The sequence below is a fragment of the Danio aesculapii genome, chromosome 4 (assembly GCF_903798145.1).
Source record: "Danio aesculapii chromosome 4, fDanAes4.1, whole genome shotgun sequence".
NCBI classification, from domain to species: domain Eukaryota; kingdom Metazoa; phylum Chordata; class Actinopteri; order Cypriniformes; family Danionidae; genus Danio; species Danio aesculapii.
The window spans coordinates 29,615,178-29,639,942 of NC_079438.1; the positions used below are offsets into that span (position 1 = coordinate 29,615,178).

Below are 24,765 nucleotides of genomic sequence, written 5' to 3' on the forward strand. Positions count from 1 at the left end.
GCTGATTTTGCTGACATTTTAAGATTATAAGGTTGAACTTGACATGAAATGCCCTCTGTCTACAGAGGTATCTCTTTACAGTCTATTACAGTCTACAGTATTTCACTGTTGCAATCGAGATCTCACAAGAATTATCCCAGAAAAAAGCACCTCAATCACTACCAGACTCCTGTTGTGTTTGCAATAAGGAGGGTGTGTTTGGGAGTGAGGTCTCTGAATAACACTGTTGAGAACCAGGATAGGAAAGCAACTGTAAAATAGACACTGTCCTTATAAATAAACTGCATAGTTGCAATCTATACAAAAGACAGAGATCGACTTAGAGTATAACTTACCAGTTTAATAATGATTTGATCAGCCGTAGTTAGAAAACACTCAATTTTAATCTTCTAAGCAAGGGCTTATTATGCGATCCTGGCGCCATCTTTGATTAATTGACACCGACACTCTGTCTCTCAGAAATTATAAATATTTTGAAATAGGCACTATCCTTATAAATAAACTGCATAGTTGCAATCTAAACAACTACATTCTCAACTAAAAAAGCCCCAAAAGTACATTATGTTGTCCAACAGCGGGAATATTTCTTTAACTGTAGAGCGTCCTCTGCTTGTATGTTGCCGGAGTATTACACAAAGGTGAAGAGGCCTTTGTGTGCTGTTACGGGCAAAATATATCACGGCTCGTGAAAAAATACGGGGCACAGGGTAAATCTGCTCTTTTTGGCTTTGTGGCTGTTCATCCAGATGACGACAAGGTTTGTTTGAGCCCGGGTCGACCATGGCTCGTTATTATATGTATTATTCTGCTGTAATCTCTCGGCTGTGTGTGTATTTTAAACATGGCGGGTTTTTTGTTTCCATTCTAGCTTGTTGCGTGAGCGAATGACATATCTCTGTAAACCAATAGCATGTCTAGCTCCGCCTTTTGGTACCCTTTCTCATGTTTGGTACCCTTTCGAAAGGGTGCCGAAAAAGTGGTATGGTACGGTTAAGTTCGGTATGCCTTTTGACAGTGGAAACGGCCATAAAAGCATACCAAACCGAACCATACCATACCACTTAGTGGAAATGGGCTATAATAATGTCCTTATAAACAATTCATTTGTATACATACATAATCTAACAAAACAGATATTGAAATAAATGTTAGTTTGACAGTCATATTTGTTTTTAGCATGTTTTTATTTTTGTGTTAACTACCCCTTTATGAACTGCTTAAAATCTGTTTTACAATTCTAGGAATCCGTTTCGAAAACAACACAGACAAGAATTGGCATGAAATTAAATGAGGTAATATTGGTAGAATTAAGAGAAATCAAGGGTATACTTTTGGAAACCGTAACACTTTTGATAAAAGGTAAGTTGTGTGAAATATTTCATTTGAATAAGTGATTCAAATGCTAAAAATTATTTTGTTCTTGGATGTACCCCATTAATATTTGTATCAGATTGCTGTGGCAACCCCAGATTAATAAAGGGACTAAACCGAAAATAAAATGAATGAATGAATTATTAAACTAATTTCTTATATTGGACACATTCCAGCCAATCAGAATCAATAATTTCAACAGACCATGGAATTTATTATTTCATGCAATAAACAGAAATTCCATATTTTTTCATTATAATGGTTATACATTTTTGATGTTCTTGATCGTAGAATTAGATCAAATGTGATAAAGTACCTCCAGGTGGTTGTTTTCGCAGAATAAAGCCGATCAGTCTTATAAAACAGTGCATCACAAGTCTGTTGGGCATTATTCTGTGATAACAACTGCCTGTATGTGATTTATACCTTACATAAAGATTGTGTATAACATAGTGCCTAGTAATTTTTGTTGGTTCACCTTTTGCTATTGAAGCAGCTCTAAAAATGTTTAAACTATTTTCTTGTTCATTTCTTGATCACTATTTTTAGGTGAGAATTGGCCCCAGTACTTCAATCACAGGTGAACAGTTTGCCCATGTGAATTAGACTGACCCCAAAATGGCCACAAAAGATCTCTTAGTAGCCGTGTTTGGAAGGAACACCCTTTGGTACACACTGCTGCACTGGCAAATGTTCAAATGCCTTCAGAGACAAAGCAACTAAGCCACAACTGGACTCCAAATAAGTCTCTGACATCATCGGTAAGTTTTTTTTCCTAAAAATATATTTTGTAAATATTGTCATATTTTAAGATATTAAAAACAAAAATATGCAAATATAATTATATAATTACACTCAGGACTTTGCTATCTACTTTAAAAACTATGTCAGGCCTTGAGATTTAGCATTAAAATAAAATAGTCAATTATTTCTTAGAGTATAAGTCACTTGGCAGATAGAAAAAAATAAATGAGAAATTTCAAATAAAATAAATCTACATAAACGGTATTAATTAAGTATTAATAATGCTCAGACATTTATACATTTATAAATCTAAATCAGTGTGTTATGTGGAGTCAAGTTTAATTTTTGCTTTATGAGTTATTAGTTTTGTTAAACAGTTTATAGTCATCTCTTAAATCAAATATAAAGTTAACATTTTTAAACAACCCGTGGCTGGTTTGGGTACTGCTGAGTGCTGTGGCTGGAGGGGGTGGGGGGGTTCTTTTGCTCTCAGATGGGGTTGAGTCTAAATATGTTTCTTTTTCTTATCTCTGACAGTTTACATCAAAAATAAATATAATGTTGAAGCCAGCCAAATAAGGAAGCCCATCTCCCAAAAATGCGCTGATTAAGTGAAAAATGACAAAAAGACACCACAATTTTGTGTAATTTTTTAGAACTTTGTGTGTGAATATTTTTTATCTGCTCATATAATGAAAACTGAATTCACATTGAACAATGTTGAAACAACAGGACATAATTTTGTTGCCCTTTTTAAATCAATATTTTCAGAGGTTTGTGCACTAATGCTGTTCTCTAATATAGATTGCACAAAAATTAAGGTGTCAAGGTGACTTTTCATAAGACAGTCACAGATACAAAAGAAAAGTGTACATTTAGGATTCCATTAAAATCCCATATACTTGTCATATAAGTCGTATTAGACAATCTGATGGATTCCTTTAGGTTTTAAGGTTCCAAAAACAAATAGGAATTCTAAATGGAATCTTATACAGAAATCCTATTGGAATTTCTAACATATTTGGAAACTTTTCCTAAAGGATTCCAATAGGATTTCTTTATAGGATTCCATTGAGAATTCCAGTTGGAATTTTCACGTGGGGTGCGTGCGTACAATTCTGAACAGTATCCCAAGCATAAACGTCAGACATCCACTAGACTGTTCAGAGCTGACTCCAGACCTATGAAACGGATCCACAGTCAAATAGAACACACACACTTAAAGTATAATCTGTTTTTTATCCGAGGCTGAGTGTAGTCTCAGCCGTCTTTATCAAAACTGGTTAAAAACCGGTATAATCTACATTCAGGCAGTTATATCCTTACTACACAAAGTCTATCTTGAATAAAAAGTAGAATCACCTTAAAAGAATTAACCGTAAAAACAGCAAAATCCCTTAAGACATTTTAGATAGTATTAACTCATAGAAATAACAATGGAGACAGTTGCTTTCGGTCCTCAGCCCTCAGCTCCACTCAAGGTCTCCGTGACCTCTGACTTAGTTTGGTGGCTCCTGAAAAAGTTATAAAGAGACAGGCAAACGCACTGAACATTCTTATATTAAGCAATGTGTTAACTTATTCATTAATTAAAATCAATTCAAAGTTAATTACTCATTCAGATAATCAAATAATTATATAAAAAAATGAGAAACAAGATGATGAGGAAAGGATAAACGTTGATTCATGCTGAGATGGATAGGAAGGTAGAAATCTGAATCCTCCACGCTCTACAAAAGTTGGCTTACACGCCCAAACAGGGACTTGAACCCAGGAACGTCAGATGAAAAGTCTGACGCTCTACCGACTGAGTTATCCGGGATCACTGGGGCATTAGCTTAGATTTAAGAGTAGCAGCGTGCACTGAAAAGTGGGCTGTACAAAACAGGTGGCAAGAGGGGGGCGTGATGCCAATGTCACCGTAAGGAATCCTGCCGTGACCCTGATTCGAAGCGGGGTTGCTGCGGCCACAATGCAGAGTACTAACCACAATCCGATCACGGCGAGTTACCGGACAGCCGTTGTGGCCCCGGTGCGGCATGTTTCTCCCTCTGATTTGCCCCTTTCCGCAACTACAAGACTGCCTGTGCTCTCCATGTCCTCATGCCTAGTAGACGTGTTGTGCATCCAGATGAAACTTTCAGCAAGCGATAGCTCACTGGCAAAAGCTGTGGCTCCACAAGAAGAGCCTTACACGCCCGAGCAGGGACTTGAACCCTGGACCCTCAGATTAAAAGTCTGATGCTCTACCGACTGAGCTACCCGGGCTCCATGCCAGTGCTTCGCAAGTAGGCAAGGTTTAGGGTTGTGGTCGGCGCAGACCTTTACGCCACACAAAAGTTTACCGTGAGGTGGGGTTTGGACTTGTGGTTGGTGTAGATGTTGCTAAAACACAACAGGTTACTATGAGGTTGGGTTTATGGTTGTTGTAGGTGTAGACGTCAGTAAAACACAGTAGTTTGGACGCCATGTCATGTGGGATACATTAAAAAGATCAATGACAACTGCAGAAGGTCTTTCTGTTGTTGTGGCAATAAATGGAGACTTAACCATTGAAACGATTCCTTCCATGCCTCAGAAGCTTGACTTGATCAATGCTTATCTACACAGCATGCTGGCATCAAAGCTGCAGATCCTCGTTAGTATAGTGGACAGTATCTCTGCCTGTCACGCGGAAGACCAGGGTTCGATTCCCCAACTGGCAGGCCCTTTTTTGTCTTTTACTTTTTGGCTGTTGCCTTTCACAATGGTGGCAACGGACTAAGTGAAATATACAGCAGCCAAAGGAAATGTAATGGCCGGGAATCGAACTTGGGTCAACTACTTGGAAGGCAGCTATGCTCGCCACTATACCACCAATGCTTGCAGATGTCTCGTGCCAGAAGAGCTCAAAAAGAATGCTTTCAACCAAGGCCCTCTTTGTCTTGGTTCTGCACTGAAAAACATGTCCAGCATATGGATCCCAACCATCTCAAGATGCACTAATCTACCCACATGTCATGGGACATCTTCACAAGAGTGGCGCCTGGCCATGTAATGTTACGGCAGCCAAAAGGAATACATTGGCTGGGAATCTACTTAGAAGCCAGCTATGCTTACCACTATATTACCAACGCTTGCGGACATCCTCTCACAGAAGTGTAGAAAATGAAAGCTTTTGACCAAGGAGTTCTTTGTGTGGGCGAAAAAAAAAAAGTCAAGTATGGATGCCATCTCTTTCTGACTTTGAGGTTGGATAAAGCGTTCGAAGGTACAACCTCACCAAAAAAATCAGAGGTCAATAATTTCACTCTGCAGTGGTGGAGTTCTCATCTTCTGTCACCCAGTATTCACTGTAATGAGCTCCCCCGGTTTGAATGTCATTGCAAGGGTTGACTGGATGCAGCTCATGAAAGGGCAAGCTGACATTTTGTGGAGTAAAAGCTGGGCTATGTCTAAGATTGAATGGCATGCTTTGTTTGCTGCAAAACATGTTAATAATGTTCTGTGTGATGCACTGTTCATGTTACGGCTGATGACCAGTCCAAGGCTTATGAAGAATTAAGGAATATTAATGAAGAAAAAGCTGTCCAAGCCCAGTTTTCAACCCTCCTCTTGCCTCCTCGACGTGAATCCGCCTATTTTTAAATAGCCAACTCTTGACAGCTGCTCTCGCGTACAGCCGTACCACCCTGGAATGCTAGAGGGCAATAGTGCACTTGCAGCAAAGGAAGTGGTAGGCAGAGAGTGAGAAAGGATCACTCAATTTTTGTTTTGTTTGTTTGTTTTTTCAGAAAAAATTTGAGTTTTTTTTAGTTTTTCTTTTTTTGATAATTTTGTCCACTTCCCAGCAGCACTTTGCTGTCTGGGAAGTTTGTGTTCTGTTATGAGTGCAAATGTGGAAGGACTCAAACTTAAAGATATGGACATGGATAGAAAACGAAGAGGGCAACTGGATAATGGACTGGAAGTAGGACAACACTTTGGACACGGACAAATGGGCGATAAAAGGATCTATACTAAAGAAGCTACAGTGATTGTTCATATGACAGAAGTGAATGAGGCTAGAGCAGAAGACATCATAAAGGCTCTGACTGAGAAGATAGGAAAAGGGAAGGTTCTGGCTGTAAGACCAAGAAAGGAAAAGGAATGTGAAATAACTCTGCCAAGTTAAGAGGACGGCGAGGATTTGGAAGATGGACTCATGATAAAAGGGAAGAATTGTGAAGTAAGACACTTACAAGTAAGAGAGTATATTGTATCTTTTATACATTTGCCGGCTTATATTGAGGATGATGAAATTCTGGATAAACGTAAGTTTTGGGGAGTAACACCTGCATCTGATATCAGAAGGCGAATGTATCCGGGTACAGACATTGCAGATGGTACAAGGTATTTAAGGGTTAAATTCCCGAAGGAGGTGATATCACTCCCAAACAGTGCAAAATTTGATACTGAAGAAGGAACACAATATTTCCGAATTATGCATGACCGTCAAGTGAAAACTTGTCGCTTGTGTATGGGTCCTGGACATGTGTTTAAAGACTGTCCTGATTTTAAATGCTATCTGTGTGAGGTGCAAGGACATTTCACAAGGGATTGCGATGCAGTGAAATGCCTGGATTGCAGAAAGGTGATGGTAAGATGTGAGAGTTGGATGGAGAAAGGAAATGTTACACAAATCCCAGAGACTGTTAAGGAAGCAAGGCAAATGATGGATGAAACAGTGTTGGGAAAGATTGGTGAAGTTGAGAAAGTAATTATTGAGAATACAGAGAGTAATGCGGGAAATCGAGATGAAATGGAAGATAATTCACTGGGAGGAGCAATGGCTGAGTAGGAGGTTAAAAACTTTTTTTAATAGAATATAGTAAATGTATGAAAAAACAAACAAAAAAAAAGAAATAAGAAAGAAGCTAGATAAAGAGTTAAGAAAAGGGACAGAAGGTAAGGGGAAACGAAGATATAGAAGAAATTGTAAGGTTACAAGAAAAGTAAAAATAATAGAAGAAGAAAAATGCAAAGGTGCAATAATAAGAAGTAAAGCAAAATATGCAGTAGAAGGAGAAAGATCTACACAGTTCTTCTTTAATTTGGAAAGCAATAGGCAAAGAGCTGAATTAATAAAAGAGGTATTAAATAAAGAGGGGAAAGTAGAAACAGAAACTGAGGGGATTTTAAAAACAGTAAAGGATTTTTATAGTGATATGTTCAAAAAACAAGGAACAAATGAAGAAGAGAAAGAATATTTTATATAACAGATCAAATTAAAGGTAACCGAAGAAGACAAAAAATTTTGTGGTGAAGAAATTCAAAAAGAAGAAATAGAGGTGGTTATTAAGCAATTAATGCCAAGAAAAAGTCCAGGTGTAGATGGCATAACAAATGAATTTTATAAAGAATTTAAAGATATTTTAGTACCGATTTAAAAGAGATCTATGAAGAGGTTTTTATTAAAGAATTATTGAGTGAAAAGATGAGAATAGGAATGATAAAAATGATATACAAAGGAAAAGGGGACAAAAAAGATCTAAAGAATTTTAGACCAATAACAATGTTAAATACAGATATGAACAGTTTAGCAAAAGTTTTAGCAAATAGGTTAAAATATTTTTACCCAAGATAATTAAAACGACACAGGCTTATGGGGTGCAAGGAAGAAACATAACAGATGTGGTGAAAAGTATAAGAGATACAATAGACTATATGAAAGAAAAAGAGAAAGGGTTTTTTTATTAGGTTTAGATCTAGAGAAAGCTTTTGACAGGGTAGAGCATGATTTTTTATTTGCAGTTCTTAAAGAGTTTGGATTTGGGGAAAATTTTAGGAAATGGATTTAGATTTTTTTCTACAGATATTTTAACATGTAAAAAATGTAATGGCTTTTAACAGAATGTCTTCAACCAACAAGATCAGTAAGGCAGGGATTCTCATTGTCTGCTTTATTAAACACGCTGGTAGCTGAACCACTGGGATTGGCAATAAAATCAGATAGAAGCATTAAAGGGATACAAATAGAATAAAAAGACAACAGAGAAGCTGTGTATCAACATTGTTGGTTGAAGATATTCAGAGTATTAAAGGCGCGATGGAGATTTTAGAGCGATATTGTAAGAATCAGGAGCTAAGGTTAATGTTGTAAAAAGTATATGCATGAGGGTGGGAAGCAGTGGTGTAGTCGGGGCTATATGCACGTATACTCAGTATGCCTACTTTTTTCCACTAGCTCCTTGGGTATTACGACTTCTGAGGATCAATAATTGTGTATACCCTCAGTATACTCACTTGTTTTGCTGATTAGACTTCCCTAATTTACGTGTATTCGCATCCCTTAACTGTATAACAAGTGCTTTTTTTTAACTCTCATGTTAATTTGTTGCAATTGGTGCATTTTTGTTCATATTTTGCGCCATTCCCTGCCCCTGACGACCACAGCAGCTGTGAGAAAATTTCGTGAGTTTTTCAAAGTCTGAATGATGTCTCGCTGAAACGTTCAGGTAAAATAATAAAATAGCATGGGCGGGTTGGGTGGGTAATAGTACACCACCTTTTTTTAGGACTACACCACTGGTGGGAAGAGTAGAAGAAATAACACAACACATACCCTTTAAAGAAGAAAAGCAACACACAAACATTTTGGGAATTTGGGTGGGGATGGATTCTAATAAAGCAGATATTTTAAATTGGGAGGGAGTTTTAAATGGAATTGAGAAAAGACTTAGATTTTGGAAAGCTCGAAATTTGACGTTAAAAGGGAAAGTATTAATCTTAAATGCTTTAATGTTGTCAAAGGTCTGGTATGTGTTAAGTGTAACTGCATTGCCTGAAGTATACTATAAAAAATTAAGGATGTAGTTTTAAAGTTTGTGTGGGGAAATGGAAGAGCCAAAATTGCTTATAATACTTTGATTGTGGAGGTAAAAGAAGGAGGTCTGGGACTTTTAGATAGCTTTTTTAAAAATGAAAACATTAAGAATTAAGATTATTCAAAGGTTTTTGGAAGGGAAAATGGATGTGATTTGGAAAAGTGTGTTAGACTATTATTTGAAGAAATGTGGACATTTTGATATGGGATGTAATGTTTTATGGATGAAAATGAAAAATATGGATGACAGCAGGTCTGCCAAGATTTTATGTTGAGGTCTTAGAATCATGGGGTGAATTTTTTTAGAAAATGTGTTTATTGTACCAAAAGGAAGGGCTCAGATTGTAGAACAACCACTTTTTCTGAATCCAAATATTTTAAATGAAGGAAAAATGTTATATTTTAAGGAAAGGTGGGATGGAGGATTAAGACAAGTTAAAGATGTATTATATGAAGTGATAAAAGGATTTGTACCATTACAAGTAATTGTAGATGCTGTGGAGGATGGTTATAAAAGAGTTGTTAAACAAAATTACAAAGACAATATCATGATTTGAAAAAAGCAATACCAAAAGATTGGATTGAAATAATTGAAAAAAAAAATGAGTTGCGGGATAAGGAAGAATTACCAGAGGTCTATTTTAAGAAGAAAAATGGAGAAAAGATCAATATGAGCTTATGTACAGTTAAGAGTTTTTATGTTGTTTTTAGATCAAAGGCTTTTATAAGACCTATAGCATTCAACTACTGGAAGGAAAGATATGAGGATTTAAATGAAAAAGAAATATGGGCAAATGTCAGAATGAAATATATGGAACCAATTTTAGAAAATTGTAATTATTTATTGAGACATAATTGCATATTAACAGAAATGAGATTGTGTAAAATGGGAATTGAACAAGATATAATATGTAAGGTGTTTAGGAAGGAAGGGGAAGGTTTATTACATTTGTTCTTCTATTGTGAAAAGTTGGAGGAATTATGGAAAAATTTAAGAAAATTGCTAAATCGTTAATAGGGGACATATATGTGGATGAACAAAAGAACTGGGAATTTTTTTTTTATTTGGTCAAAATGAATGTGGTATGTATGCTTTTAATCTATGTATAACAATTGCTAAGTATGTGATTTGGATAAGGAGAAATATGGCTAAACATGATGGGAAGAGAGTGGATATATGGCGTATGTTTAAAAACAGAATGGAGATGGCTGTAAAATTGATATTCAACTATTTTATAGTACAAGAAAAGGAGGATGTATTTATAGAAATAATGGTAAAAGGGAACGTAATGGTTGAATACAAGGACAACATTTTAAGTTGGTTATGGGAAAAATATGAAGTCTAATAATGAGTGTTGTAAGTATCATGTGATTTTTGTGTGATGTGATCATTTCTTTGTAAAAATGTAAATATTTGATTTTAATAAAAAAAAATATATATATCTCATCTGAACTCGGAAGCAAAGCAGGGTTGGGCCTGGTTGGTACTTGGATGGGAGACCGCCTGGGAATACCAGGTGCTGTAAGCTTTTTAAATTCCTTCATTTGGCAGCTAATACACTTCCCAAAATACAAAAAAAACAACAACTCTGAATTCCTCTCTGAACTCTGGAACCAGCCAGGTCAGTGTACCCACTTCCCTGATTCCATTCGGGGGAAAGTGGGTACAGTGACTTGGCTGGTTTAACTTAGCAGGAGCTGTTGGTGCCCCAAAGCAGAAACAGAAAAAAAAAAAAAAAAAAACAGGTAAACAATTGAGGGGACAAGGGCCTTGTTACTGTCGGTGCTGGGTCAATGCAAGCTGAGCTGCGCTCGGCTCCTGGTGCTGCGCCTATTTTTAAATAGCTAACTCTTGACGGCTGCTCTCGCTTACGGCCATACCACCCTGGCAATGCCTGATCTCATCTGAACTCGGAAGAAAAGCAGGGTTGGGCCTGGTAGGGACGTTTGCATCAAGTAGGCTGGGTTTACGATTGCTAAGCTAGAATCCTCTGATCCATAGTCATAAGCGTTATCCTTTGTGCCACTGGCACTCCGTTCAGCACCTTGTTAGCACATTGTTTGAAACAAGGCTCTGTCAACCTGGAGTTCCGTCACCACACATTCTGCTTTGTTTTATAGCAAGACGTTGTGTGGATGGGATGCTCTTACAGGATTCCTGACAGTCCCTCCATAGAACCCCTGAGATCCAGGGTCGGAGACTCTCTTCTCTCCAAGAGGAGGTTAAAAGCCATAGTTTCTTTTATGCATGTTTTATCAGAGCACTTAGGTATTGCTACAGCTCAGAGACTTACAAGTGGAAGAGATTACGCTGCAAGTTGGCTGGGTGACTTCTAAGTGATAGGGACTTTTGCAACAAGTAGGCTGGGTTTACGATTGGTGTAGCTGTAGTAGACGTTAATAAAAATCTAGCAGTTGGGGCAGCCTTTGAAACCAGGTGAGCACCCCACGGGCTCTGTGATTGCGGCCCCTTAAACTCGACTCACTCCAGAGTGGACCTGAACAGCTCCAGTGGGGGCGAAAGGCGACTGCAGTGCACTGGCTGACATCAAAGCAAAAAGACCAGAGCGAGCCAGCCAGGAGTCGAACCTAGAATCTTCTGATCCGTAGTCAGACGCGTTATCCATTGCGCCACTGGCCCTGTCTGCTTATCTTTTCATCTTTATCTTGTTACTTGTGATAAGGACACAGCTCAGTCAACACGGAGTTCATTCAACACGGAGTTCGTTCAACACGGAGTTCATTCAACACATGCTGTCCTTCGTTATTATGGCAAGTTGTGGTGTCGATAGGATGCTCTTACAGTGCATGTGACAGTCCCTCCCTAGAAGAACTGTGATCCAGGGTCTGAGACTTTCTCCTCTCCAGGAGGAGGTTACAAGCGTTAGATTTATTTTTGTCAGAGCAGCTGCAGCATACTTGCATGGAGGCCCACAGCTAGGCTTGAGGGCGAGCTTCTGCAGGACCTTCCCTGGTGGTCTAGTGGTTAGGATTCGGCGCTCTCACCGCCGCGGCCTGGGTTCGATTCCCGGTCAGGGAACTTCCTTTTGAGCTCTAGCTTTCAAGATAAATGCAAACTGCACAGGCATGAAAGGGCAAAAGACCTCCTTCGAGCCGGAGTCGAACCAGCGACCTAAGGATTGCCAACAACACACCTACAGTCCTCCGCTCTACCAACTGAGCTATCGAAGGCTTATGAGTGTCCCACACAAGCCCACCCCCTTAAAGTTGCTGCAGTCCGACTGCTGGGAAAAAAAGGGCAGTGGCAAAAATACTCAAGGCTTCCCATACCGGGAGTCGAACCCGGGCCGCCTGGGTGAAAACCAGGAATCCTGACCGCTAGACCATATGGGAGCTGCCACTTATGAGGGCAGTCTTGGCAAAAACTTCAGTTCTTTCTAAAACAAAATTACAAAGACAATATCATGATTTGAAAAAAGCAATACCAAAAGATTGGATTGAAATAATTGAAAAAAAAGAGTTGCGGGATAAGGAAGAATTACCAGAGGTCTATTTTAAGAAAAAAAAATGGAGAAAAGATCAATATGAGCTTATGTACAGTTAAGAGTTTTTATGTTGTTTTTAGATCAAAGGCTTTTATAAGACCTATAGCATTCAACTACTGGAAGGAAAGATATGAGGATTTAAATGAAAAAGAAATATGGGCAAATGTCAGAATGAAATATATGGAACCAATTTTAGAAAATTGTAATTATTTATTGAGACATAATTGCATATTAACAGAAATGAGATTGTGTAAAATGGGAATTGAACAAGATATAACATATAAGGTGTGTATAAAGGAAGGGGAAGGTTTATTACATTTGTTCTTCTATTGTGAAAAGTTGGAGGAATTATGGAAAAATGTAAGAAAATTGCTAAATCGTTAATAGGGGACATATATGTGGATGAACAAAAGAACTGGGAAATTTTTTTTTATTTGGTCAAAATGAATGTGGTATGTATGCTTTTAATCTATGTATAACAATTGCTAAGTATGTGATTTGGATAAGGAGAAATATGGCTAAACATGATGGGAAGAGAGTGGATATATGGCGTATGTTTAAAAACAGAATGGAGATGGCTGTAAAATTGATATTCAACTATTTTATAGTACAAGGAAAGGAGGATGTATTTATAGAAATAATGGTAAAAGGGAACGTAATAGTTGAATACAAGGACATCTTAAGTTGGTTATGGGAAAAATATGAAGTCTAATAATGAGTGTTGTAACTATCATGTGATTTTTGTGTGATGTGATCATTTCTTTGTAAAAATGTAAATATTTGATTTTAATAAAAAAATATATATATATCTCATCTGAACTCGGAAGCAAAGCAGGGTTGGGCCTGGTTGGTACTTGGATGGGAGACCGCCTGGGAATACCAGGTGCTGTAAGCTTTTTAAATTCCTTCATTTGGCAGCTAATACACTTCCCAAAATACAAAAAAACAACAACTCTGAATTCCTCTCTGAACTCTGGAACCAGCCAGGTCAGTGTACCCACTTCCCTGATTCCATTCGGGGGAAAGTGGGTACAGTGACTTGGCTGGTTTAACTTAGCAGGAGCTGTTGGTGCCCCAAAGCAGAAACAGAAAAAAAAAACAAAAACAGTTAAACAATTGAGGGGATAAGGGCCTTGTTACTGTCAGTGCTTTGTCAATGCAAGCTGAGCTGCGCTCGGCTCCTGGTGCTGCGCCTATTTTTAAATAGCTAACTCTGCTCTCGCTTACGGCCATACCACCCTGGCAATGCCTGATCTCATCTGAACTCGGAAGAAAAGCAGGGTTGGGCCTGGTAGGGACGTTTGCATCAAGTAGGCTGGGTTTACGATTGCTAAGCTAGAATCCTCTGATCCATAGTCATAAGCGTTATCCTTTGTGCCACTGGCACTCCGTTCAGCACCTTGTTAGCACATTGTTTGAAACAAGGCTCTGTCAACCTGGAGTTCCGTCACCACACTTTCTGCCTTGTTTTATAGCAAGACGTTGTGTGGATGGGATGCTCTTACAGGATTCCTGACAGTCCCTCCATAGAACCCCTGAGATCCAGGGTCGGAGACTCTCTTCTCTCCAAGAGGAGGTTAAAAGCCATAGTTTCTTTTATGCATGTTTTATCAGAGCACTTAGGTATTGCTACAGCTCAGAGACTTACAAGTGGAAGAGATTACGCTGCAAGTTGGCTGGGTGACTTCTAAGTGATAGGGACATTTGCAACAAGTAGGCTGGGTTTACGATTGGTGTAGCTGTAGTAGACGTTAATAAAAATCTAGCAGTTGGGGCAGCCTTTGAAACCAGGTGAGCACCCCACATGCTCTGTGATTGCGGCCCCTTAAACTCGACTCACTCCAGAGTGGACCTGAACAGCTCCAGTGGGGGCGAAAGGCGACTGCAGTGCACTGGCTGACATCAAAGCAAAAAGACCAGAGCGAGCCAGCCAGGAGTCGAACCTAGAATCTTCTGACCCGTAGTCAGACGCGTTATCCATTGCGCCACTGGCCCTGTCAACACGTAGTTCATTCAACACGGAGTTCATTCAACACGGAGTTCATTCAACACATGCTGTCCTTCGTTATTATGGCAAGTTGTGGTGTCGATAGGATGCTCTTACAGTGCATGTGGCAGTCCCTCCCTAGAAGAACTGTGATCCAGGGTCTGAGACTTTCTCATCTCCAGGAGGAGGTTACAAGCGTTAGATTTATTTTTGTCAGAGCAGCTGCAGCATACTTGCGTGGAGGCCCACAGCTAGGCTTGAGGGCGAGCTTCTGCAAGACCTTCCATGGTGGTCTAGTGGTTAGGATTCGGCGCTCTCACCGCCGCGGCCCGGGTTCGATTCCTGGTCAGGGAACTTCCTTTTGAGCTCTAGCTATCAAGATATATGCGAACTGCACAGGCATGAAAGGGCAAAAGACCTCCTTCGAGCCAGCGACCTAAGGATTGCCAACAACACAACTACAGTCCTCCGCTCTACCAACTCAGCTATCGAAGGCTTATGAGAGTCCCACACAAGCCCACCCCCTTAAAGTTGCTGCAGTCCGACTGCTGGAAAAAAAGGGCAGTGGCAAAAATACTCAAGGCTTCCCATACCGGGAGTCGAACCCGGGCCGCCTGGGTGAAAACCAGGAATCCTGAGCGCTAGACCATATGGGAGCTGCCACTTATGAGGGCAGTCTTGGCAAAAACTTCAGTTTTTTCTAAAACAAAATTACAAAGACAATATCATGATTTGAAAAAAGCAATACCAAAAGATTGGATTGAAATAATTGAAAAAAAAAATGAGTTGCGGGATAAGGAAGAATTACCAGAGGTCTATTTTAAGAAAAAAAAAGGAGAAAAGATCAATATGAGCTTATGTACAGTTAAGAGTTTTTATGTTGTTTTTAGATCAAAGGCTTTTATAAGACCTATAGCATTCAACTACTGGAAGGAAAGATATGAGGATTTAAATGAAAAAGAAATATGGGCAAATGTCAGAATGAAATATATGGAACCAATTTTAGAAAATTGTAATTATTTATTGAGACATAATTGCATATTAACAGAAATGAGATTGTGTAAAATGGGAATTGAACAAGATATAACATATAAGGTGTGTATAAAGGAAGGGGAAGGTTTATTACATTTGTTCTTCTATTGTGAAAAGTTGGAGGAATTATGGAAAAATTTCAGAAAAATGCTAAATCGTTAATAGGGGACATATATGTGGATGAACAAAAGAACTGGGAAAAAAAATATTTATTTGGTCAAAATGAATGTGGTATGTATGCTTTTAATCTATGTATAACAATTGCTAAGTATGTGATTTGGATAAGGAGAAATATGGCTAAACATGATGGGAAGAGAGTGGATATATGGCGTATGTTTAAAAACAGAATGGAGATGGCTGTAAAATTGATATTCAACTATTTTATAGTACAAGAATGTACTTAAATGTATTTATAGAAATAATGGTAAAAGGGAACGTAATGGTTGAATACAAGGACAACATTTTAAGTTGGTTATGGGAAAAATATGAAGTCTAATAATGAGTGTTGTAAGTATCATGTGATTTTTGTGTGATGTGATCATTTCTTTGTAAAAATGTAAATATTTGATTTTAATAAAAAAATATATATATCTCATCTGAACTCGGAATCAAAGCAGGGTTGGGCCTGGTTTGTTACTTGGATGGGAGACCGCCTGGGAATACCAGGTGCTGTAAGCTTTTTAAATTCCTTCATTTGGCAGCTAATATACTTCCCAAAATACAAAAAAACAACAACTCTGAATTCCTCTCTGAACTCTGGAACCAGCCAGGTCAGTGTACCCACTTCCCTGATTCCATTCGGGGGAAAGTGGGTACAGTGACTTGGCTGGTTTAACTTAGCAGGAGCTGTTGGTGCCCCAAAGCAGAAACAGAAAAAAAAAAAAAAAAAAAACAGGTAAACAATTGAGGGGACAAGGGCCTTGTTACTGTCAGTGCTGTGTCAATGCAAGCTGAGCTGCGCTCGGCTCCTGGTGCTGCGCCTATTTTTAAATAGCTAACTCTTGACGGCTGCTTTCGCTTACGGCCATACCACCCTGGCAATGCCTGATCTCATCTGAACTCGGAAGAAAAGCAGGGTTGGGCCTGGTAGGGACGTTTGCATCAAGTAGGCTGGGTTTACGATTGCTAAGCTAGAATCCTCTGATCCATAGTCATAAGCGTTATCCTTTGTGCCACTGGCACTCCGTTCAGCACCTTGTTAGCACATTATTTGAAACAAGGACAAGGCTCTGTCAACCTGGAGTTCCGTCACCACACATTCTGCTTTGTTTTATAGCAAGACGTTGTGTGGATGGGATGCTCTTACAGGATTCCTGACAGTCCCTCCAGAGAACCCCTGAGATCCAGGGTCGGAGACTCTCTTCTCTCCAAGAGGAGGTTAAAAGCCATAGTTTCTTTTATGCATGTTTTATCAGAGCACTTAGGTATTGCTACAGCTCAGAGACTTACAAGTGGAAGAGATTACGCTGCAAGTTGGCTGGGTGACTTCTAAGTGGTAGGGACTGATTCCATTCGGGGGAAAGTGAGTACAGTGACTTGGCTGGTTTAACTTAGCAAGAGCTGTTGGTGCCCCGGAGCAGAAACAGAAAAAAAAACAAAAAACAGGTAAACAATTGAGGGGACAAGGGCCTTGTTACTCTTGGTGCTGTGTCAATGCAAGCTGAGCTGCGCTCGGCTCCTGGTGCTGCGCCTATTTTTAAATAGCCAACTCTTGACTGCTGCTCTCGCTTACGGCCATACCACCCTGAGCACGCCCCCTTGAGTTTGACTGAGTCACTGCTTTCAAGGAAGTGTGAGGTGGCAGTAGGGAGAGAAAGGCTCTCCCATTTTGATTTTCTTTATTGTTTTTTTCTTGATTTTGCTTAAAATAAGTTATATTAATTTTGTTTAGTTTTAGTTAAACCCCAGACAGTGTTATCTGTTTGGGGTTAAAACCTTTTGAAAGAATGGACACTTTGACAAAGGAACAGGAACTGAATATCGACTATGGCAGCACGGACAAAGCTACTCCTGAAGATAGCAATTCAGGAGATTCAAACAAGGACATTGACAATAATGACACATGGGCAACTGTTGTGGCAAGAAGGAGGAAAAACAGATCAGACACAAGTAGAGGAGGAAGTGGAGAAATACAACAAACAAAAGGTAAAGCAATTGCTGAACGTTTGGAAAACACCCAACAAACAAGTCAAAGAAATGAGATGATAAACAAACTGAAAAGTCAAGCTAGATTTCAGAGACAATATAAAAAAGAAACAACTTTGACAATGACTGTGAAAGATCCTGGAACTATCACAGTAGTTATGATTATAAAGGCTGTGGAAGGAAAGACTGGAGTTGGAAAATTGTTTGGACTGAGGAAAAAATCAAATTTTGACTATGAACTAACTATGGAAAATGAAACAGACTGTGATAGTTTAATGGATGGACTAATGATCAACCAACAATTATGTGAAATATCAAAACTCTGCCCAACTGAGAGAATGGTTTCTTTTTTAAATTTACCCAACTATATTCAAGATAGTGAAATCATCCAAAAGCTTGTGGACTGGGGAGTTTCTCCAATTCTCCCACTAAGAAGAAGATATCATCCAGGAACAACTGTGGCTGACGGAACAAGGTTCATCAGAGTGAAATTTCCAAAAGAAGTCACAACTCTTCCTTACAACGTCAAATTTGATACAGAGGAAGGACCCAAATATTTTAGAGTGATACATGATCAGCAGATAAAAACATGCAGATTATGTGGAAGCACTGAACATGAAAAAAAAGACTGCCCACAATTTGTGTGTAGAGAATGTCTGGAGCACGGACATTTTGCGCGGGACTGTAAAGCCCCACGGTGCCAAGGCTGCAAAAAGACAACATTGTGGTGCAGATGTGAATCGGATGAGGAAGAGACTGGAGTGATGGAAATGCATAAACCAACGGAGAAATTAAGCGATGAAGAAAGTGAGGAGGAAGCACAGGATTTAACAGCGGATGGTTTGAATGAACAAGAAGAGGAGCAGGCTATGAGTGAAGAGGATGAAGGAGATACAGTAGAGACTGAGGCACAACATCTAATGAAAGATGATGGACAGGACATGGAAAAAGAACAAGGAGCAGCGGGTGAAAATACAGAAAGCAGAATTGAGGAAGAGGTAAGCGATGATGATAATGATGAAATAAATATTGGGACTAAAGACAGAACAATAGACAGCATAAACAGAAGACGCAGAAAAACTGTACAAATAAATATTCAGCAAGTGCTTAAGAAACAGAAATTACGAAAAGAAGCAAAAGCAAAACTAAAAACTGACAGAACTGATCTAAGATTTTAGATAAAGAAGACTACAGATGATTGATGGTTTGTTTAATTTGGATTTTCTTCTGTTTGGATGGCTTGTTTTCTTTTATATTTCTAATGAACAACTTATGTTTGGTATCAATTAATGTGAGAGGGCTGTCATCTAAAGTGAAGTTTGAAAATGTAATTGCTTTAACAGAAAAATGTGATATAATATGTATACAGGAGACTGGATGGAATGAAACGATTATTAATGAGTTTAAAAAATGTTGGGACGGGGAAATATTGTATAATAATGACCCAAATAAGAAAAAAGGCATGGCAATATTAATTAGAAGAGGAATAGGATGCTCATTTGATGTTTTATTTAAAGATAACTATGGAAGGATCCTAACTATTAAAATTATAAATAACGGTGAAAAAATAACAATATGTAACATCCATGCTCCAAATCAAGACCTGGAAAGAGTTACTTTTTTTAAGGACCTAAGTGTTTTAATGAGTGGATGGAATAATGTTATTGTCTTAGGAGATTTTAATACTGTTTTAGAAAGGATAGATGTAGATGATTATATGGTTTATAGAGCAGATGTTGGAAGAAAAGAACTGAAATACATGATTGAAAAACATAAATATGTAGATGTATGGAGAGAGAGAAATAGAGTCAAAAGAGAATACTCAAGAAGGCAGTGGGTGAATACAGTTTTAAAACAAAGTAGATTAGACTATGTTTTATGTACAAGAAGATTAGAATCTTTTATTTCAAAGATTTTTTACAAGATTTTTAGCTGTAGTGACCATGATTTTTTGTATGTAATGATGGATTTCAGTGGAGTTGAAAGAGGACCAGGTGTATGGGTGTTTAATACAGAGCTCTTAAAGAATGATTGTTATAAAATTGAAATGGAAAATATTATTATTAATAGTGTAAATGATGAGTTATATGATGAAGAAATAAGTGTGTGGTGGGACAATGTAAAATTAGAGGCCAAAAGATTTTCAATAGAATGTTCAAAGAAAATGCAGAAAGCTAATCGAGCTAAAGAAAGACAATTAAACAAAGAATGGGAGAATGAAATGGAAAAGATAACAGAAGGAAATATGGATATTAGGAGAATAGTGATATTAGAAGAGAAACTGAAAAAAGTAGAAGAGGAAAAATGTATGGGAGCTAGAATAAGAAGCAAGATGAAAAATACAGTGAAGGGAGAAAGAAGTACAAAGTTCTTTTATGATTTAGAAAAAACACGACAAAAAGCCGATTTGATAAAGAATGTCTCAATAAAAGGGAAAAATGTCAAAGATAAAGAAAGTATTTTAAGAACAGTTAAAGATTTCTATGGAATTTTGTTTAAGGGAGAAGGAGTTCATGAAGAAGATAAGGATTTTTTATTGAATCAAATAAAGGTTAAAGTAAGTGAAGAGGATAAAGAACGGTGTGATAGTGATATAACTGAAGATGAGATAAATGAAGCTATAACACAATTAAGCAATGGGGAAAGCCCTGGTTTAGATGGTTTATCATCCGAATTTTATAAGACTTTTAAAGATGTTTTAATTCCAATTTTAAAAGATCTTTTTACTGCTATTTTTAAAAAAGGAGAGTTGAGTGAGAGTATGAAGAAAGGAATGATTAAAATAATTTATAAAAATAAAGGTGATAAAGATGATTTGCAAAATTATAGACCTTTAAGTATGCTTAATACAGATTATAAGATATTAGCAAAGATTTTAGCAAACAGACTTAAAAAGGTAGTTCCCACTCTTATCACAACTAATCAAGCTTATGGTGAAATAGGCAGAGATATAGCAGACACAATAACAAGTATAAGAGATTTAATCTGATACATGTAGATAAAAAAGATGAAGGCATAGACCTAGAGAAAGCTTTTGATAGAGTTGAGCACAGCTATTTATTTGACTTAATCCAGAAATTTGGCTTTGGTGAGAATTTCATTAAGTGGATCAAATGTTTTTATACAGATATTTTAATTGTTTTAAAATAAATGGATTTTTAACAGACTACATTGAGATTTCCAGATCTATAAGACAAGGATGTCCTTTATCAGCGTTATTATACACACTAGTTGCTGAACCATTAGGCTTAGCTATAAATGGAGAAAAGGAAATTAAAGGGTTTATGATAGAAATCAATAGAACAGAACAGAAGATTTTTCAGTATGCTGATGATACCACTCTATTTTTAAAAGATTTTAAAAGTGTTGGGAAAGCTATGGAAATATTTGATAAATATTGTCGAGGATCGGGAGCAAAAGTAAATAAAGAAAAAACGGAATACATTAAGATGGGAAAAGCAGAAGCTCCACAAGGAAATTGGGAATTTAAAGAACAAAACAATTACATAAAGATCTTAGGCATTACGCTGGGATATGATGAAATGAAAACTAGAGAAATAATTTGGGATGAACTCCTAAATAAAATGGAAAAAAGATTATGTTTTTGGAAGCAGAGAGTATTGTTTTTAAAAGGGAAAGTACTGGTATTAAATTCTCTTTTTCTATCTAAGATGTGGTATGTTTTAAGTGTTGTTAGTCTACCTACGTGGGTGTATAAGAGAATAAAAACTATGACTTTAAAGTTTTTATGGGATGATAAACCATCTAAAATTGCATATAACACTATCATTGGAAAGGTGGATGAGGGAGGATTAGGACTTATAGATCCATGGATAAGAATGAAAAGTATGAGAATTAAAACATTAAAGAAGTTTTTAAATGAAGACAATATTCCGTGGAAAAGCATCATGAGTTATTTTATTAATAAATGTGGACAAATAGGAGATGATTTCTTATGGATGGCATTTAAAGACCGCATGATAGAGAATATTCCTGAGTTTTATAAAGAGTTGTTGAGAACATGGAAATGTTTTTATGATAACATACACACTGAGATTGAAGGGAGAAAACTTTATTTACAGCAACCCCTGTTTTTAAATCAGAACAATAAAAGCAAAAAACAAATGTTTTATGAGAACTGGTATGCAGTTGGTTTTAGACAAGTAAAAGACATTTTATATGAAATAAAACCTGGGTTTTTACCTACTCAAGCAATAATAGATACACTGGAGGAAATAGAAGATGTAGATGATAAAGAAAAAATTGAAGATCAATACAAGAAGTTAAGATTAGCATTACCAGATCACTGGATCAAAACTATTGAAGAGAATGAAAAAGAAACTGAAAATAGAAAAATCAAAGTGTTTTTAAAAATGAATGAAGATAAGATTAGTATCAATGATTGTCCTATCAAGATGTTTTATACATGTTTGTGTAATGCTGTGTATAAAAAACCTAAATCAACAGAATTTTGGGAAAAATATTTTTGTAAACTTCGATGCTTCGACTATATGGAAAAATGTCAGATTAAATTTTAAAAGTCCAGCATTGGAAAACTTTGATTTTATGTTAAGACACAACTGCATAAGGACAGAGATCATCTTTAAAAAGATTGGGGTATCACAAGATGAATTGTGTAAGGTGTGTTTGGAGAAAAGGGAAGGTGTGTTACACCTATTTTTAAAATGTAAAAATTTAAGTGATTTTATGAAGATGTTGAAAACAATGGTCTGTACTTTTTTGTATGATGAAAACATTGTTTTAGAAGAATGGGATACACTGTTTTTATTTGGTTTTAATGGGAAAACTAAAAATGTATTTGCTCTTAATTATATGTTGACTCTTGCAAGATATACAATATGGAAAAGAAGAAATATTATGAATAAAGAAAAAAGAAATTCCATTGGTTTTGTTGTATAAACAGATTGTGACTGAGGAAATAATGGTTATATATAACTATTGCAAAATGTATGAAAAGATGGACATTTTTGAAAAATGTATTACAAAAAATAATCCATATGTTGTACAAACTTGGACTGGTTTTGAAGTTTTCTTACCAGGAGATTTTTAAATATTGTATATTTTAAATATTTGTATGTATAAATGTCATGATTGTTGATGATGTGTTTAATAAAAAAAAAAAATAAATAAATAAAAAAAATCTCATCTGAACTCGGAAGCTAAGCAGGGTTGGGCCTGGTTAGTACTTGGATGGGAGACGCCTGGGAATACCAGGTGCTGTAAGCTTTTTGAATTTCTTCATTTGGCAAAAAAAAAATTGAATGAATTAATTGAAAAAAAATAATAATAATACAGGTAAACAATTGAGGTGACAAGGGCATTGTTTCTGTGGCTGCTGTGTTAAGGCAAGCTGAATGGCGCTCGGCTCCTGGTACTGCACCTATTTTCAAATAGCCAACTCTTGACGGCTGCTCTCGCTTACGGCCATACCACCCTGGGAACACTAGAGGACACTAGTGAGCGATACAGGAAGTGATCGAATGCAGTTTGGAGAGAAAGGCTCTCCTCCATTTTAGTATTTTTAGAGGTTCGAGCGCGAAGCGCTGAAACCCTATTGTTTTTGTAAGGATTTTTATTATTATTAGGGGTTCGAGCGCGAAGCGCTGAAACCCTATTGTTTTTGTAAGGATTTTTATTATTACTATTATTATTAGGGGTTCGAGCGCGAAGCGCTGAAACCCTATTGTTTTTGTTAGGATTTTTATTAGGGGTTCGAGCGCGAAGCGCTGAAACCCTATTGTTTTTGTTAGGATTTTTATTATTATTATTATTATTTTACTTCTGCCATAATCACTATTGCCCAGGCCAAACCGTAAGGCCTATTGGCTTCAAACTTGGTCAGATGGTAGTACTCCTCACCGCTACTCAGATCCAAAGGCTCGTCCAAATCGGCCCATAGGTGGCGCTACAGCGCTGAAAACAAAAAAATTTTAGTTATTTGGCAGCCATTTGTAAACCGTTTGTCGTAGGCTCAAAAACTTTACATTTTTGGAATCCTTGGGTCAGCCCGAACAAAAGTGGAGTCACTCAGATTTTCTCTAGGACGCACCGTTTTCGCGCTACGCCGCGATTTGTCCGAAACCTACTTTTGCGAACTAGTCCTAGGGTTTTCACCCAATCTGAACCAAACCAGTGTAGAAATGTTCTCTGGACACTGAATAGCAAAAGTTATCGAAAGAAAGCTGAAATTTTGATTTCACGCGAAACTGTACACAAAAATGTAACATGCTAAAGTAAGCTAAAAGCTAATTGTAGCTATAACTTTTGAACGGATTGAGATATCTTCACCAAACTTGGTACACACATGTATACGGTCAATTTGAGGTGACTGTGCAAAACTCGCAAACTTTGGCCACATGGTGGCGCTATAAGGCTTAAAAAACATAAATAAGACTCTAACCATACAACCATTAGTCCAATCAGCTTGAAATTTATCATGCAGTGTCTTTGTCCAACGTGTCATGACATACTATAAGGACATTGGCATATCTCAAAAAACATGGCCGCCATTAGTCAATTAAGATTGAGCAGCCATTAAACTAGGTTAACGATGCGTGATCTGAACGAAACTCGGTGGGCATGTTCGACTCATGGTCCTAGAGGTCTGTAAGAATTTTGAAAGAAATTGGCCACTAGGGGGCGTTTTTGTGTTTTTTGAGGTTGTAATTGATTGGTTATTACACAAAGTTTTGCACAGCCACACAAAATACATATCATATGATAGGGCTGCTCATACCGAACAATCTGACGCTAAAACCACTGCTGTAACTCAATCTGTTCATTAAATATTAATTAATATATGAAAAACCTACTTTTGCAAACTAGTCCTAGGGTTTTCTCCCAATCTGAACCAAACCAGTGTAGAAATGTTCTCTGGACACTGCATAGCAAAAGTTATCGAAAGAAAGTTGAAATTTTGATTTCACGCGAAACCGTACACAAAAATGTAACATGCTAATGTAAGCTAAAAGCTAATTGTAGCTCTAACTTTTGAACGGATTCAGATATCTTCACCAAACTTGGTACACACATGTATACAGTCAATTTGAGGTGACCGTGTAAAACTCGCGGACTTTGGACACATGGTGGCGCTATAAGGTTTAAAAAACATAAAA

At 37.4% G+C, this 24,765-nt stretch overlaps 8 non-coding genes across 8 annotated transcripts; 2 read left to right on the plus strand and 6 right to left on the minus strand.

Annotated features, from left to right (window-relative positions):
* Positions 1–4,310: 4,310 nt before the first annotated feature.
* trnak-uuu (transfer RNA lysine (anticodon UUU)) lies at positions 4,311–4,383 on the minus strand. Its single transcript has one exon. It is a non-coding gene; the product is annotated as a tRNA-Lys (tRNA).
* Positions 4,384–11,527: 7,144 nt separating this feature from the next.
* trnar-acg (transfer RNA arginine (anticodon ACG)) lies at positions 11,528–11,600 on the minus strand. Its single transcript has one exon. It is a non-coding gene; the product is annotated as a tRNA-Arg (tRNA).
* Positions 11,601–11,927: 327 nt separating this feature from the next.
* trnae-cuc (transfer RNA glutamic acid (anticodon CUC)) lies at positions 11,928–11,999 on the plus strand. The gene has a single exon. It is a non-coding gene; the product is annotated as a tRNA-Glu (tRNA).
* Positions 12,000–12,064: 65 nt separating this feature from the next.
* trnay-gua (transfer RNA tyrosine (anticodon GUA)) lies at positions 12,065–12,151 on the minus strand. The gene is given in 2 exon segments: positions 12,065–12,100; positions 12,115–12,151. It is a non-coding gene; the product is annotated as a tRNA-Tyr (tRNA).
* Positions 12,152–12,241: 90 nt separating this feature from the next.
* trnae-uuc (transfer RNA glutamic acid (anticodon UUC)) lies at positions 12,242–12,313 on the minus strand. The gene has a single exon. It is a non-coding gene; the product is annotated as a tRNA-Glu (tRNA).
* Positions 12,314–14,387: 2,074 nt separating this feature from the next.
* On the minus strand, positions 14,388–14,460 carry trnar-acg (transfer RNA arginine (anticodon ACG)). Its single transcript has one exon. It is a non-coding gene; the product is annotated as a tRNA-Arg (tRNA).
* A 274-nt stretch (positions 14,461–14,734) lies between these two features.
* On the plus strand, positions 14,735–14,806 carry trnae-cuc (transfer RNA glutamic acid (anticodon CUC)). The gene has a single exon. It is a non-coding gene; the product is annotated as a tRNA-Glu (tRNA).
* Positions 14,807–15,036: 230 nt separating this feature from the next.
* On the minus strand, positions 15,037–15,108 carry trnae-uuc (transfer RNA glutamic acid (anticodon UUC)). The gene has a single exon. It is a non-coding gene; the product is annotated as a tRNA-Glu (tRNA).
* Positions 15,109–24,765: the final 9,657 nt, after the last annotated feature.